Consider the following 15,195-nt stretch of genomic DNA (forward strand, 5'->3'; position numbering starts at 1 on the left):
ATATCATTGAGTGACAGAAATATGAGATCATTATCATAAATCCATAGCTATAAAATTTATCAAAAGGAGAGTAACTTTTACTCTTTACATTAATTTCAAAACCATACTACAATAGCAAAGAAATTGAAATAATATTTCTGACAAATTTAGGTATATAACAACGGTCTACTAGTTTCTAAATCTTGCTAAAAGATTATATAGGTTCCTACAGTCTAAGAATGAATGGACTATCCATCAGTGCCAAAAGCATGTAGTCACCTCTCTTCAGCTTTATAGGTCCAGCAACGCTTTGCATTGTGGAACCTATATAAGGTATCATATATCCAAAATTCTAAAGCCGAAGCACTCAATGATAAAATTAGTTTGTATCATATACAAACTATTAGCAGATGTAACTTTTGCATCCTACTATTGCTTCACATTTGCAAGATAACTCTTGTAATTTATCTCTAATACTCATCATTACTGTAATCATAATAGACACCCATAGTGAAGATAATCTTCACCTTCTTCTCCTAAGAGATACTAAAGAAGGAATCCAAGAGAATTAGTAAGATCAAATTCTAAATTAACTCACCATCCTTGATAATGACTTAATCACATGATTAAGTTAATTAAGATATATTTGACAGTCATACTGTCATCCCCGTCATATCTCATATGCAGTTTTCTTTTTTATAGTATCATCTTCGATCAAATCAGAATCAGGAGAATAGAAGACTATCTCCTATGTGAGATCTATTCTCTGATTCCTCAATCATTCTATGAAGTTCAATCAATTTAAAAAAAATATCAAACATACTATGCAGTGATACTATAGATGCAGATAAATATATAAGAACATAAAAGGACTACTCATGATGATATGCATAATTTAGATGAGATTTTTATCTAAATATATCTCCTACTATTTTAATGAATTTCATAACCCTCAAGTATAAAAAATGAGAAAATCTATCTAGTTTCTTAGTAGGGTTGAGATCCCAATTCCTCATAAAAATTCTTGTGGATAGCACAACAAGCTCCTATGAGTTCAAGAGTAGATAACTCTTTACCAATTACATCTTATGCAACTCTCAACATAATAAAAGGACTACTCATGATGATATGCATAATTTAGATGAGATTTTTATCTAAATATATCTCCTACTATTTTAATGAATTTCATAACCCTCAAGTATAAAAAATGAGAAAATCTATCTAGTTTCTTAGTAGGGTTGAGATCCCAATTCCTCATAAAAATCTTTGTGGATAGCACAACAAGCTCCTATGAGTTCAAGAGTAGATAACTCTTTACTAATTACATCTTATGCAACTCTCAACATAATTTTTACCTTTAAAATACTTATAGCCTCGTAGATAGCATAACAAACTATAATATTTTAATTAAGTCATACCTTTCAATCCTATATGATCATATCTGAATAATACCATCCTTGTGGATAGCACAACAAAGCAGTACTACCAAAATATGTCATAAGCATGACTAAATCAACATCATATGAATTCCTATAGCAAGCCTTATGGATAACACAACAAACTTACTATAATTTTTGATATACTCTATTGACTTAGTATGAGCTAAGTACCATTAGCTTCATAATGCACCAAGGCAATATCAAATCAGTCCCCACAGCAAGCCTTGTGGAAAGCACAACAAACATACTATAGTTCTTGACATAATACTGGCTTAGCATAAAGGAAGCGCATGTGTAGTGTTCTTAACACTTCACCATTATGACTTATATAATTTAACGAGGGACTAAGATCTCATGCACATCCAATATATATATATATATATATATATATATATATGCATCATATACAATTTTAATTCTAACTACCAGCATGTAAGAGCATATAAAGAAAATCTAATGGTTATGGACTTTTGAAAATCCATCCAAGCTACAGGATGGTTTATGGGTCTAACCCTAGGTGCATCCTAGATTGAACCATCTCATGGTCAATCTTAATGCGTCTTTACTCTATAAATATCTGGTAGTCCAGTCTTTATCTTCATGAAGACTTCTATGAATACTCGATCTTTATCTAAAAATAGAAAGAAATAATTTCTATCTATTCTTAATTTTTTTTTTTAATTTTACATCAATATGTAAAAGTTTCAATCAACAGTTGGAACATACAAAAGAAAGATTCAGCTGATAATACAATGCATCAGGGACACCCAGCCCTATTGCAACCCTTGTAGATATATTTATATAATCAGTCAATAAGGAAGCATTCATGCATACATCCATCACATGAATGTTCTATAGTCCATAACCCCTCAATATGCATTTTATAACAATAATAAAATATGATAACAAATAACTCATATTATTTTAATTGCGATATCATTCATAAACATGTCAATGAAGATGTTTGAATGTATGAGCATAGGATCCATCTAGAATTTTTGATTCAGATTCAATACTTGATCCAATTTATAATTTTAAGTCAATCATTTATCATCTTATTTGAGTTGGATTGATCAATTCTTAGGTTAACCTAAATCAATTAGGTTAGTATAGACTCGGTCAACCATGACTCAAACCCTAATCAATTAGGTAAATAACAATTTGATCAACCTAAATTAAACATGACTTCTAATCAAATTAGAACTATGTATTTGATTAATCTATAATCATTAATTCTAATTACATTAGATCAAATGAATTATAGTTAAACAAATCTATCGGCAAAAATCCTAATCAATGTCTGAAGCATCCTTTCATGATCAAAATTTTCTAGCTCCACACATACCTTGGACAACAACCAAGATGGAAGACCCACAATGGTGAGTGCCCAATAACATGGTGGTCGACTCTTGGATCTTAGGTAAATGCATCAAATGCAAGAATCTTAAGTCTTAACAATGTACATCCAATGTATCATTCCAAGATCTCACACATCCCATGCACTGGATTTACAATTTCATCAAAAATTAGATTATGGGATCTAACTTAAATTGTCTCATAAGTCTAAAGATCATGAAATTTCATATCCAATGTTTAATCATAGATTGATAACATTTATCATAAACAAAAATATATCAAGAACATCAAATAAACATCAATAAACAAATCTGATTTTGACATAGTTTGAACTAGATCTAATCCATATCACAATAATAACATGATATTTGATTGAATCAATCAAGAGTAGCTCTGATACCATTGTTAGATTTCGGTGATACAGCAAATATAAATTTTCAAATTTTTAGATGCATTCAATAATTAAAAATATGTTTAACAATTAAACTAGACTACTAGAACACAAAAGCCCTAGGAACACCTTGATGATTGCAATCCAATAACATAAGCATGAATAACAAGAAAAGATCAAAAGCCATATACCAATATGAAGATTATCATCTGGTAATCTTGAGATCTTCATAAGACTCCAAAGTAGAAGCCTCCAATGTGATCTACATGGGACTGATCATGGCCCTTCCCAATTCGATGTAGTGCTGCAGCCTTCTTCGTAAGTTCGCTGCCGATCGTCCTTCACAAGAATGGATTGCACCACAGCTTGTATGCCTTTAAGACCTCTACTAGAACCACTCTAAAATTATTTCTCAAATGATCTCACCACATAAAAATCAGATTTGATGTTCAACACATGAACAACCTGATTTTAGGACAAGCATCACATGCTTTCCATTTTCTCTTCCCTTCCTTTCTATTTTTCTCTCCCTTTTCTCTTACAACTTTTTTAGACTTTTCTTATCTTTTTTCTCTCATTTTCATGCCTATCCTCAGCCAAATATGGGATGTAGAACTGGGTTAGCACCTCTTTATTTATAGGATAAGAAGAGGCGCCATATTTTTTCCAAGAGACGCCAACACTTGGCGTTAAAAATTCCCATATGAAGATAATAACTTGGCATGGAATATGAGGTGTTTCACAAGTAGAAAGACTCTCCTATCTACGCACATAATCCAAGGTGCCATCAGATGTCGCCCCCTTTAAGAAATAGCATGGAAAATTAAAGGAAGATGGAAAGAAGTTAAGAGTCCAATATGAAATGGACTCTTCCATTTCATCGCACAAAAGAAAAGTGCATCCCATTTATTTTGGTGTGTGAGTTCCTTCCCAGAGAAGGATCCTTCCTTCTCTTCCATGCCCATATATCCCAAGGCACCATCTGATGGTGCAAAAAATAAAGGGATGTGTGGAATATGGTAAGGATTTTAAGAGAAGTATGAAAGGACTCTTCTCCTTTAATGCCTAAATTAAATGGGGCGTGACATTTGTTTGTGCATGGCTTTTGGCATAGAGGAGGTTAATCTGATATGAAATACTTCGATAAAAATTAGATAAGCCACCTATTTAATTATAGATTCAAATCCAATCATATTAGGTCAAGACAACTAGTTAAGGTTAGCACAAATACCTTTACACTGAACCTAATTGAGAACTTGGATTAATTCATGTGCTAGCAATTTAATTAATCCATTGAATTTATAATAAATCTAAATAGATTGGACTAAGACCAAATTCTATTATGTGTGATCCATTGGGTTCCAAATCTAGTCAGCAGTGGATCCAGACTCTCGACATAACCTAATCTGATTAGATTAGGTTAGCTCAAGAGTCCCAATCAACTAGAACTCTTTTTAATTAATTTTTAAATTAATTTTTTTAATTTTGATGAGTCTACAAGTCAAGATTGATGTCTAGCAATATGTCATGACTATTTAAAAAATTAAAATTTAATAAAAATATCAAAATTATCCTTTCGTTGTGAGTTATTGTGCAATTCAATCCTTCGATCACATAACATCTCAGACAGACCATGGACATAAAAATATGTCAAGCTCAAATACATATCCATATGTATCTTGATCTAACGATGATGACTCGGTTGATGAACCAGTAAAATTTTTTCTACTGTTCATCCCTGCTCTAGTCAGAGACTCAAAGTCATCATCCTTTGTGATCACATAGGATGTTCTCTCCTCCTACAAAGAGTGATCGATTTTTATGGATCACTCACAACCTCCATGCACACTTCACCATACCCAGAATATCCCAGACACATCTCAAAGTGACATGCTAGGGAATAAATCAAAATAAAGATCCATATACATAAGGTACCATGGTGATCTCAGGTCAAAGGATCACATACACTACTCCCACTAGAGAACATCTGTTGACATGCTGTAAGGCTCCATCAAATGTTCTTCTTACGGATCAGTTTAGTGAACTAATTTCTTAATGAGTATCTATATCCTTGTATTAGTGTCACCATATAAGTGATTATGAGATCAACCATCTTCTTCATCAATCATACATAGAATATACTAATCTTACGTTCGATCTCTGACTCGATGATCTAATGACTGAAAATATTTTAGATTGGGGCTATCAAGATTTTAGGTCTCACTAGCATGATCTCATCATGCTCCTAAAATCATTATCCTAATCTATGAAGTTTATCATAATCATAAAAATATGATGCAGCAAATGATAAAATATAATACCTCATGAATAAAATAATTATGCCATGCAAATAATAAGAAAAAAATATAAAAAGTTTCTTCGCATCACCTATACGATTGGCTTGTAGGGTACTATTCTTTCACTCTAAATTCTCTAATTTTTTCTCTAATTTTTTCTTATTTTTTCACTATTTTTTTTTATCTTTTCTCTTGTTCTTGGATCTCCTTATTTATAAGTAAATTTTTATTTTTTTCTGATAGCAAACGGAGTCCCAAAAGCCCTCAAAATCGTATCAAACCACATCCCTTGCTTCTGATCGTCGGATTGTGTTTGGATGCATGAGATTTCATCAAAAAATCACCGTCCAATGCCTTATTAAAGTTGGATTCAATACTGGCCATTAGATCAATCACCAGATCAATTCTGGACCGTTGATCAGCGTAGAAGATATCCTATTCTCAATCGGAAAGGATGCTGACCGTCAGATTGGATGATGGATTTATTTTGGACCATTGGATGGCGCCTAAAAATTAGTTCTGTCGTAGTTCTCCCATCGACAATGAACATAGATCATCGGATCATGCTCAAAATCGCTTTTAACTATTAGATCATGTGTTTGAAGTGGGCCACCACCGCTGGATATGGATTGGAGAGTTGCTAGCCATCCGATCGGGTGTTCTACATGATTTCAACCATTTGATCACACAAAAATGAGCCATCCCCATGAGCCACATCGTGGACCACGTAACTATACTTGTGGACCGTGCTTCTAATTCTGTGGATCGAGCAGTCGGTCTATCATGCACCAAAGACTATTTAAAATGAAATTTGAATATTTTTGCTTGATTTTGCTTGAATTTTATGTTTGAAAAATAAAAAAAATATGAATTAAATCTCTTTAATTCTTCAATTATTTTGATACTTAAATTACTCAATTAGCTTGATATCTATTTTTTATAAATATACTCTAATTTTATATTTTTTAAAATTTATTTTTTATAAAAAATCTAATTTATTTATAAAATTAATTTTTTTAGAAGATGTTAGCACCATTAATTATCAAAAATATCTAAAATAAATGTACAAATATATGACTTATCATCTTACACTTCGACGAGCCGAGGTATCCAAGCCCATCGAGTAAGGCAAGTTGTCCCTTAACTAGAAAGATCTATTTTTGATCTTGAAGGTCGTCCGACCAGGAGTCCATAGGCTAAAAGAGCTTGATGGCAAGTTCATTCCCTGAACTTGGAATGCCAAAAACAAGGGTATATCATCAATAAGCTTGCAAGCCTATATTATTGAAAAATAAAATATATATTGCCCTTCTTAATTTCTTTTAGGGAAATCTTCCAAAGTATAAAGAATTAATCGAATTGATCTAGAGATGTCCTAGCTTTAGCTAGGACCTCTAGGAGAGAAAGGTTGGAGATGCATCTATCAATAGGAGACACTCAGACTCCAGCCTGGGCCTCCATCGAGTTGGCATACCAACACCTCGAAGATATTTCGACTCCAACTAGGACCTCTAAAAATGTGCTTGGCTAATAACCAATATTGAGACACTTAGGCTCTGATATGGACCTCCACCGAGTCAATGTACCGATACCTTAGAAATATTTTAGCTCTGACTAGGACCTCCAAAAATGTGCTTGGTTGATAATTGGCATGGAAGATACTCGAGTTTCAGCCTGGATCTCCATCGAGTCAATGTATCGATTGCTCAGAGGTATCTTGGCTCTGACTAAAACCTTCGATCTCAAGAGTCGACGATCACCTGGATCTGATCTCAAATCTAGGTAATGCCAGCAGCAACACATGATCATGCAAAAGCTCTGGTTCCGGCTAGGAGACCGATCTCAAAAAAATTGGATGAGGACTACTTCAGTGACAAGTTCCAAAGAAGCCAAGTCTATCACATTTGCATCAATGACCAACCGCCAAGAGCTAATTCAAACCTTGACTTCATCTCAAACCTAGGTTCACCTTGACGACCAGTCTTGAAAGGCTAAATCTTAAATCGATACCTTTACGAACCAAAGTTCACTCCAACAACTATGAAAGTAGAACACCAAGAGAAGGAATAGGTGAAGGTGAAAAGCAAGCAAAGGAAGAGGCCAATATTTATAGCCGCACCAATAGCTTGATCAACCCAGTGATTTGATGCACTCACCTAAGATGTTGACACATGTCAACCCCTGATCAGTTCCATAAGCCATAGTGATTATGGAAAACGTGCATGCTACTATGTGTCAACCAAGGGTATGGTGTGACAGCAATTAGGGATCCTTGAAATTGAATGTTTTAAATAATCCTAGTCCATCGCTTCAATTTTGTGCTTTCATAATTACAATGTCTTAGTCAAAATGTCATCTTGGGTGCAAGAGCCTAGGATATTCTACACAGTAATAGCAGTACAAGTCCCAATATGAACCTGAAATTGACCTCAGATATGTCCGATGATAAAAAAAATGGCTCCCTCAATAAACTACTCGCATCGTCAAAGGCAAGCAAGCAACTTCAGAATCATGAGTGGGGGCAAATATTGAGGCACAAGTCATCTGAATGAGCCATTTTCCACCAAGTGAGGCACTTCGGCTTAAGATCAAGATAACCTAAATCATATCGTAAGTCCGACCCTAGGAGATAACTAGCCCCATCACCAGCTGAATGTTGATCTAGTAGATGCAGACTCTAGCTCATCAGAAGCTGACTCAAACATCAGACAATACTATCCTAAGGATTATAACTTCTTATGCATTCAACCAACCTCGAAAAACTAAGGGTGCACCCTGGTGCCCTACGGCCTCAAGCCACCAACCATCTCAATGGTGGGGTTAAGTCATCAGAATCTCCTAATGATTTTTGGAATGTGGACAATTAGCTTCTATGACTGACAACTATGATTTATAGATTTTTTTTTTGGTAAATTCATAATTATGTATTAGTGGATGAATTTTCTATCCTATTGACCCATCCAATTAGGACCTAACAATCTACAATATTAGGACCTAACAGCTTACTAGATTTAGACATGATAACTATAGCTCCATCTCTATATAAAGAGGTAATCAGGGGACCCTGAGAGAAGCGAGCAAACATATCTACAGAGAACAATGTCTACACTCTCTCCCTATTTTCTCTATTCTTTCTTTCATATTCTCAAGCTTTGGCTAACTTAAGTTCAAAGGATCCTCTAATGGAGCACCTCTGATGCATGCAGACTTCATTACAGGTTTCTCTGATGGGAATCGCCTCTTCAATCAGATCCAAGTTTCATGTTGGTAGGTGACCGATGTCAGTCCGAAGGCTTGTAGCAACAAGTCCTACAGGCATAGTAAGAATATCCAGACAAACCTAATTCCATTGGAAACATCCATGGAGAATGTTAGTGCATGCAACTTCATTTATGACATACAAAAGTTTTTTTTGTAACTACCCTGTATAGAGTCATAAAATTTAGCTATAATCTACATGTACTGCTTACAATTTTGGCAGATTTAACCATACCTTCATGCCAATTATAAAGTTTAACCCCATAATTTTTGTAAATCAGGAGCACCTTTCACTACATTTATTCCCTTGCAAGTTCCTTAAGGGGTTTCACTTTTATTTTTTTTTTAAAAGAACAAAACTAAACATGCCCTCTTCGCACCATGTGTCGAAATAATCTGAACCTACCATATTGAATACCTAAAAACTACCTTCCCTATACTAACTTAGATTGATATGATAGTTATGAGGATTTACATGGGTATGTATTTAATTTTATTTTAGTTATACATTAGATAAATTTTGCATACTTATACAAATTCAATATATCCAAATAATATTTTTTGACAAGCTTGTAGGATGCAATCCTAAGTGGATATAAATGATATCAAAATAAATCAAGTCAATAATTTATATAAACTAGAAGATATTGCAATAGGACTAATGATCATGGTATTTGTGATTGGATTTATGATATTTGTGAATAGATTTGGTTAGATTTAGAATCATAGCGCTTGACAAAAATGTTAGGCATTAAACAAAGAAGTAAATGAGGATCCATGTACATGGGTGCTTCAACTCATATAGCTATTTTGTTACCATGAGGCCCAATGTTTGGGTGGGTGATTAGCCCATTTTCAAAAAAAGAAAAAAAAATGAAGAAGAAAAAAAGCCTGATGGCCATCCTCTTGATTTGGAAATAGGGGATTCTCCCATTTTTGTGCGATGGAGGAGGAAGAGTCCTCCCCCAACTTGACTTAAGTGGAGGCTAGAAAATCCTAGCCTCTGTTGCTACTTAATGGCCCCAAGCCGTCGGTCTCCCCTATTGAGGATCGTCGCATCAACTATTTTCTCTCTTCCTCTTTTCACCCTCTTGTTTATCGATGTTTAGGCTCATTGTGGCCAACAGAATCTACTCCTTTGGCTAAGCTCCTCCATCTCCACCACTCATCAGCGAGTTTCCCTCCTTCCCATGCTATTTTCCTTGACGATCATTACTACTACCTGGCAGTAAGGGACAATGCCCTTTCCTTCTCTCTTAGCTCTTTGTGCATGGAGAACCACCCCCACCGCTAGCCACCCTGATTGTGCCCCTGGCCACTCTGCCGCACCACCGCCAGACCACCCTCTTCCCCCCCCCCCCCCCAATGTTTTCTCTTAAGCGATGGAAAACCCTGTTAAGCTTTCCAATGGGTGCTTGGGAGAGAGAGAACAAGAAGAAGAAAAAAAGAGGAGAAAGGAATCTAATTTTTCTGTGAACCCATCCGTTTGATCAGAATCCAAGCCAATTGGATCCTGATCCGAGATGTTAGATTCGACTTATGATCCAACCGAAACCATGATCTGGATTGGGATTCTCTTTCTTTGTTCTAAATTTTCCACACAAAAGGTGAATAATATTTTTAAATTATTTGATCAGAACTTTCAATGCTAGAGGAGTATCAGATCTAAAAATCAAGCCACAAATTAAAAGTTGTGACTTTTGGATCTAACTGACTATAAATTTTCTTTATTCTTTAGATTTTTCTTAGTGCATATCATATATTTCAAGGTAAGATTTATAAACAAATATGTTAAAATATAAAAAATAAAAAAATATTTATATTATGCATGCTTTCATAAAAATTTATTTAAAATTATGGATCAAGCATAAGGAATCTGGCATGATTATTGTAAACAACAAATTTAAATAATTGATTTTTTTGTTTTAATATCGTATAACATTCAGAAAAGAGATTATGCATGGTTATCTTTGCATAAATTTTTGAAAGTTGTTTTATTACTTTTGGAGCTGAGATGTGGTACTTTGAATTTAAGATTATTATAAAAAAAATATGATTATGTTATAAGAATTAGTGAGAAAAATTTTTTAGTTAGACTATGATCTGGATTAGCTAATAAGATTAATCGTTGACCACACATTAGAAACTATTTTTCTGGACCTACCAATTAGAGCTGATACTGCGCACATCGATGCATTGCATATTTATTTTTAGGACTAATCTCTTTGTGCTGTCATGAGATTAATCATAACTATATGAATTAGAGCTAGTTTCTTTTGGGCCTAGTTCATGGGGCTGATCACTGATACATACTAATGGGTCATGTGTTTTATATTTTGGGGCTTATCTCTTCTAAATTTTGTCATGGAGTAGATTGTAGCCGTAGTCACTGAAGACTGAGAAAGAATTTTATATTATACTATTATGCATGATATATTTTAAAAACTAAAATTATGTTTGTATATGTATCTATTTTTGTCAATTGCTATATTTAGAAAAAGAATTCAAGTATATTTGATCCTTCATAGATATTGGAAACTTATTGAGTCTATAAATCTCATTCTCTTTTTCTAATTTCTTTTTAGATCCACAAGAGTACATGAGCCTTGGGACCAACAATGAGGAGCATAGGACTTTAGATGCTATTTATTTAATTTTGATTTTGAATAAACTATGATTTAAATTTTGTGTTATTGATCATTATTAGTCTTTGTGAACTATCTCCTTATTAAATAAATATTTCAAAAGATTTGTTTTTTATTACCTCTATTTGAGTTTGGATTGATGTGAACATGTATGAGCAAAAAGATAGATTTAATTTGCATATCCTATGGATTGAATTCTTAGGTTGTACGGCCATCTATCGAATGCCTGACTCAAGTCAGTTACAATAAAAATTAAGCTACTCCCACCTAGCCTTAGAAAGGAAAGTACATCCCTTTATACTGTGACAATTGGCTCCATGTCCATTTCCACACCTTCCTTGACCTTATCTATACCTAATATCTATATTTATATTTTATATTATTGTAACGTGAACTATGAAGGGTTCCACTCCTTTCAACTCCAGAAAAGATTGTGCTTGTTAATACGAAAGTGGAGTCCAAGGTCTCCTTTGGCACCAACTTCAACTCCTTTGTCAAATGCTGGACAGAGTCCCTCTCCATCTAAAATTCCACCCTTTTCCTCTGTTTTCCAATTGCACTTGTCGCAGCGTCTAGAACTCTAGTTCATTTTTTTTTTTCCTTTTTTGATAAGAAACTGTAGATCATCTCTAGCAAGCAACCTATCCCATGTACTTTTCACATGCATAGTTATATAGACACGCGCGCACACATATATATTGCAAACATAGAGTGCTGGTTGCTTGAAATGCGAAAGTATTTTTATTATGCTCCCTCTCCCCCTCCTCCCCTCTAAAATGGTGATATATATAATATTATTAAAATAAAATAAATTATTATATTATATTATATATGGAATTACTATGATAAAATATTACAATTCTTCTAGTACTTTAACAATATATTATAATATTATAGGACAATTATACTATATTGTAACATATAACATCTATAGATGACTTAGTAGGAGCATCTAGTTAATACAATAATGTTAGTATTACCATTTTTTAATAAAAATTATATGATAATATGTTATATTAGTATTACTATAATAACAAGATCAGAAAAAGAAAATATCAATATATAGTATAAAATCATTATAAAAATTCTAATAGTATATTATAATATAATTCTTTAAAACTAATATCATATTAAAAATATCGATACAAATCACACAAAGTATGACATAATACTATATTATTATAATATATGATATGTAATATATACTATATAATATAGTTATTTGATATTGATATTATATATAAAATATTAATATTGGCATAGAAAATATGTTGTAATATGTTAATGATAGTTTTAGCATTTTAAAAAAGATTTGATACTTTATTCTAATTTTTAGTTTATTTTAAAGATTTTATCTACCAATTAAATAGAAGATGGCATAATTAAATATTAGTATAGCCTAGCAACCTACCATAGCTTTCCTTCTTTCCATTTTTCTTATGTCCTACCCAAACATCACTAAGTTTAGCGTAGGGAGCGCCTTTGGTATTACTTACTATTAACTTTTTTATCTTAATAAAAGTTATATAAAGTATCCCATAATATATACTATATCATGATAATATATGATATAATATATCATATGTGATATTATTTTTTAATATTCATATTATATTTAAAATATTAATATTATTAAACAAAATATTTGTAATAGATCAAGAATAATTTTGTCATTTTAGAAATATTTGATATTTTATTTTACTTTTAATTTATTTCAAAAATCTTGACAACCAAACACATAAAGCTAGTGTAGACAAGTCACCTAGCATAACTTATTGTCATTTTTTTATGTCCGACCTATGCCACCAAGTTCAAAGAAGGAACGTCATTGGTGTTATTTAATATTATTTTTTATCAAAAGGTCAACAGTAATACACCAAAAGGTCTACCTTCATCAAGATAGCAAAAAAGTCAACACTAAATAATTAGCTAGTGGCTACACGTCCTTTGGTCACAAAGCATTTACTTGGCAAGGACGGCATGCTCTTAGCCCCTCCTATTCAACATTTGGAAGATTATGAGGAAGCATCTGGATGTCAGGCATGTCCATTGAGAGATGCATAGGACTACTAACTAGATTGTCTTTTCTGTGGTTGAGCATTAAAAAAAACTTTTATAGATCGAGATGATGGTCATGTTGATTGATCTTCCTGATATTTTATTTTATTCATATAAAATATATATAATTAGTTTATTTTATAAAAAAATATTTATTTAAAAAATAAATAAAACTAAAATATGAGAAAAATAGTATGTACTATTGACTTTTTACATGGAGGCTTTCTATAATATCTTAAATAAATTTTCTTTTATGATGATGTTAGGATAGATATATGTACCATGAATGTTTTAACTACTTAAAATGATTGATAGTTAATGTGGATTTTTTTTTTCACTTTTAAAAAAATAGTTATGAACATGGTTGGTTTATAAATTGAAGAAGGTCCTGGGATTGTTAAATCTCTGGCAAATTATTTTTAACAATTAAAAATAAAATCTCTTGAAATATGAATATACTAAGTTCCGCAAAGACCATATCCAATATAACATTCATAGAAGTTATGGTTCAACTAGTTATACCCTGTTAGAAAATAAATTTGACTCTTAGTATTCTGTAGAGACAGATTTTGAGATATTTTATACTAATATTTTTTTTGAATTCTATAGTTAATTTAATCAAATAAGATATGGTTGAAAACACTTCGAGTCTAGTTTCCAATGCTTCGAAAAGTGTATGAATTGGAGTTTTTTAGAGAAAGTTATGACTGTTTTTATGAAATGAGTCTATGCTGACTGTTAAAATCGAGAAGATGTGGGAATGAAGACTTTTTGATTTCTCTACTATGTTTATTGCTAGAATTTAATGGATTTCGTGGTTAGTCATTTTGTGTCTTTCAATAGAGTCTAAAAAATTTATTAGATAATTATATAATGTATTTTGTATCAACTATGTGTGAGAGTTCAATTAATCAAAGTATTACTTCTCCAACTTCTTCTCTTCTTGTATATGTGAGTGAGTGTGCCCATCACCTCCCAATAGAATGGTATCAGAGCTAAATTCTTGGAGAAGATGGCTTCAAAGGATACATCATATCTCTTTTAATTTTCTCATCTCATCAAAGATAACTGTGAGAATTGGGCAATTAGAATGATGACAATTCTTGGTTCTCAAGGAGTATAAGAATTATTGACCAAGGCTTTGTTGTACCTAAAAATGAAGTGGAGTTGGATTAAGCTCAAAAGGTGGCTTTACAAAAGGAAAGAAAGAAGGATCAAAGTGCTCTCACCCTCATCCATCAAGGTTTGGATGATGACATCTTTGAGAAGGTGGCTAATGCAACCAATGCCAAGCAAGTATGGGAGATTCTTGTAACTTCTTCAAGAGAGTGGATAAAGTGAAGAAAGTTCATCTTCAAACTCTAAAGGCCGAGTTTGAGAGACTCTAGATGAAAGCCACTAGATCATATCGGATTATTTCTCATGTGTCTTAGTGGTTGTGAATCATATGAAGAGACTCGGTGAAGATATTCAAGATGTTTGTGCTATGGAGAAGACTCTTCGCTCGCTCAATTCAGAGTTTGAGCATATTGTTGTTGTCATGGAAGAGTCCAAAGATTTAGATGCTATATCCATTGATCAATTGAATGGGTCTCTATATGCTCATGAAAAAAGATTGAACAAAGGCAAGCAAGATGGCGTGGAGCAATTCTTGCAAGCAAAGCTCTCTCTCAACGTCAAAGAAGATGACCGTGACAAAGGTGCAAGGAGCCAACCCTATGGAAGAGGTCATGGTCATGACCATGGCCGTAGCCATGAAAGAGAAAGAGATG

This window comes from Elaeis guineensis, chromosome 6, assembly GCF_000442705.2.
Source record: "Elaeis guineensis isolate ETL-2024a chromosome 6, EG11, whole genome shotgun sequence".
Lineage (NCBI taxonomy): Eukaryota > Viridiplantae > Streptophyta > Magnoliopsida > Arecales > Arecaceae > Elaeis > Elaeis guineensis.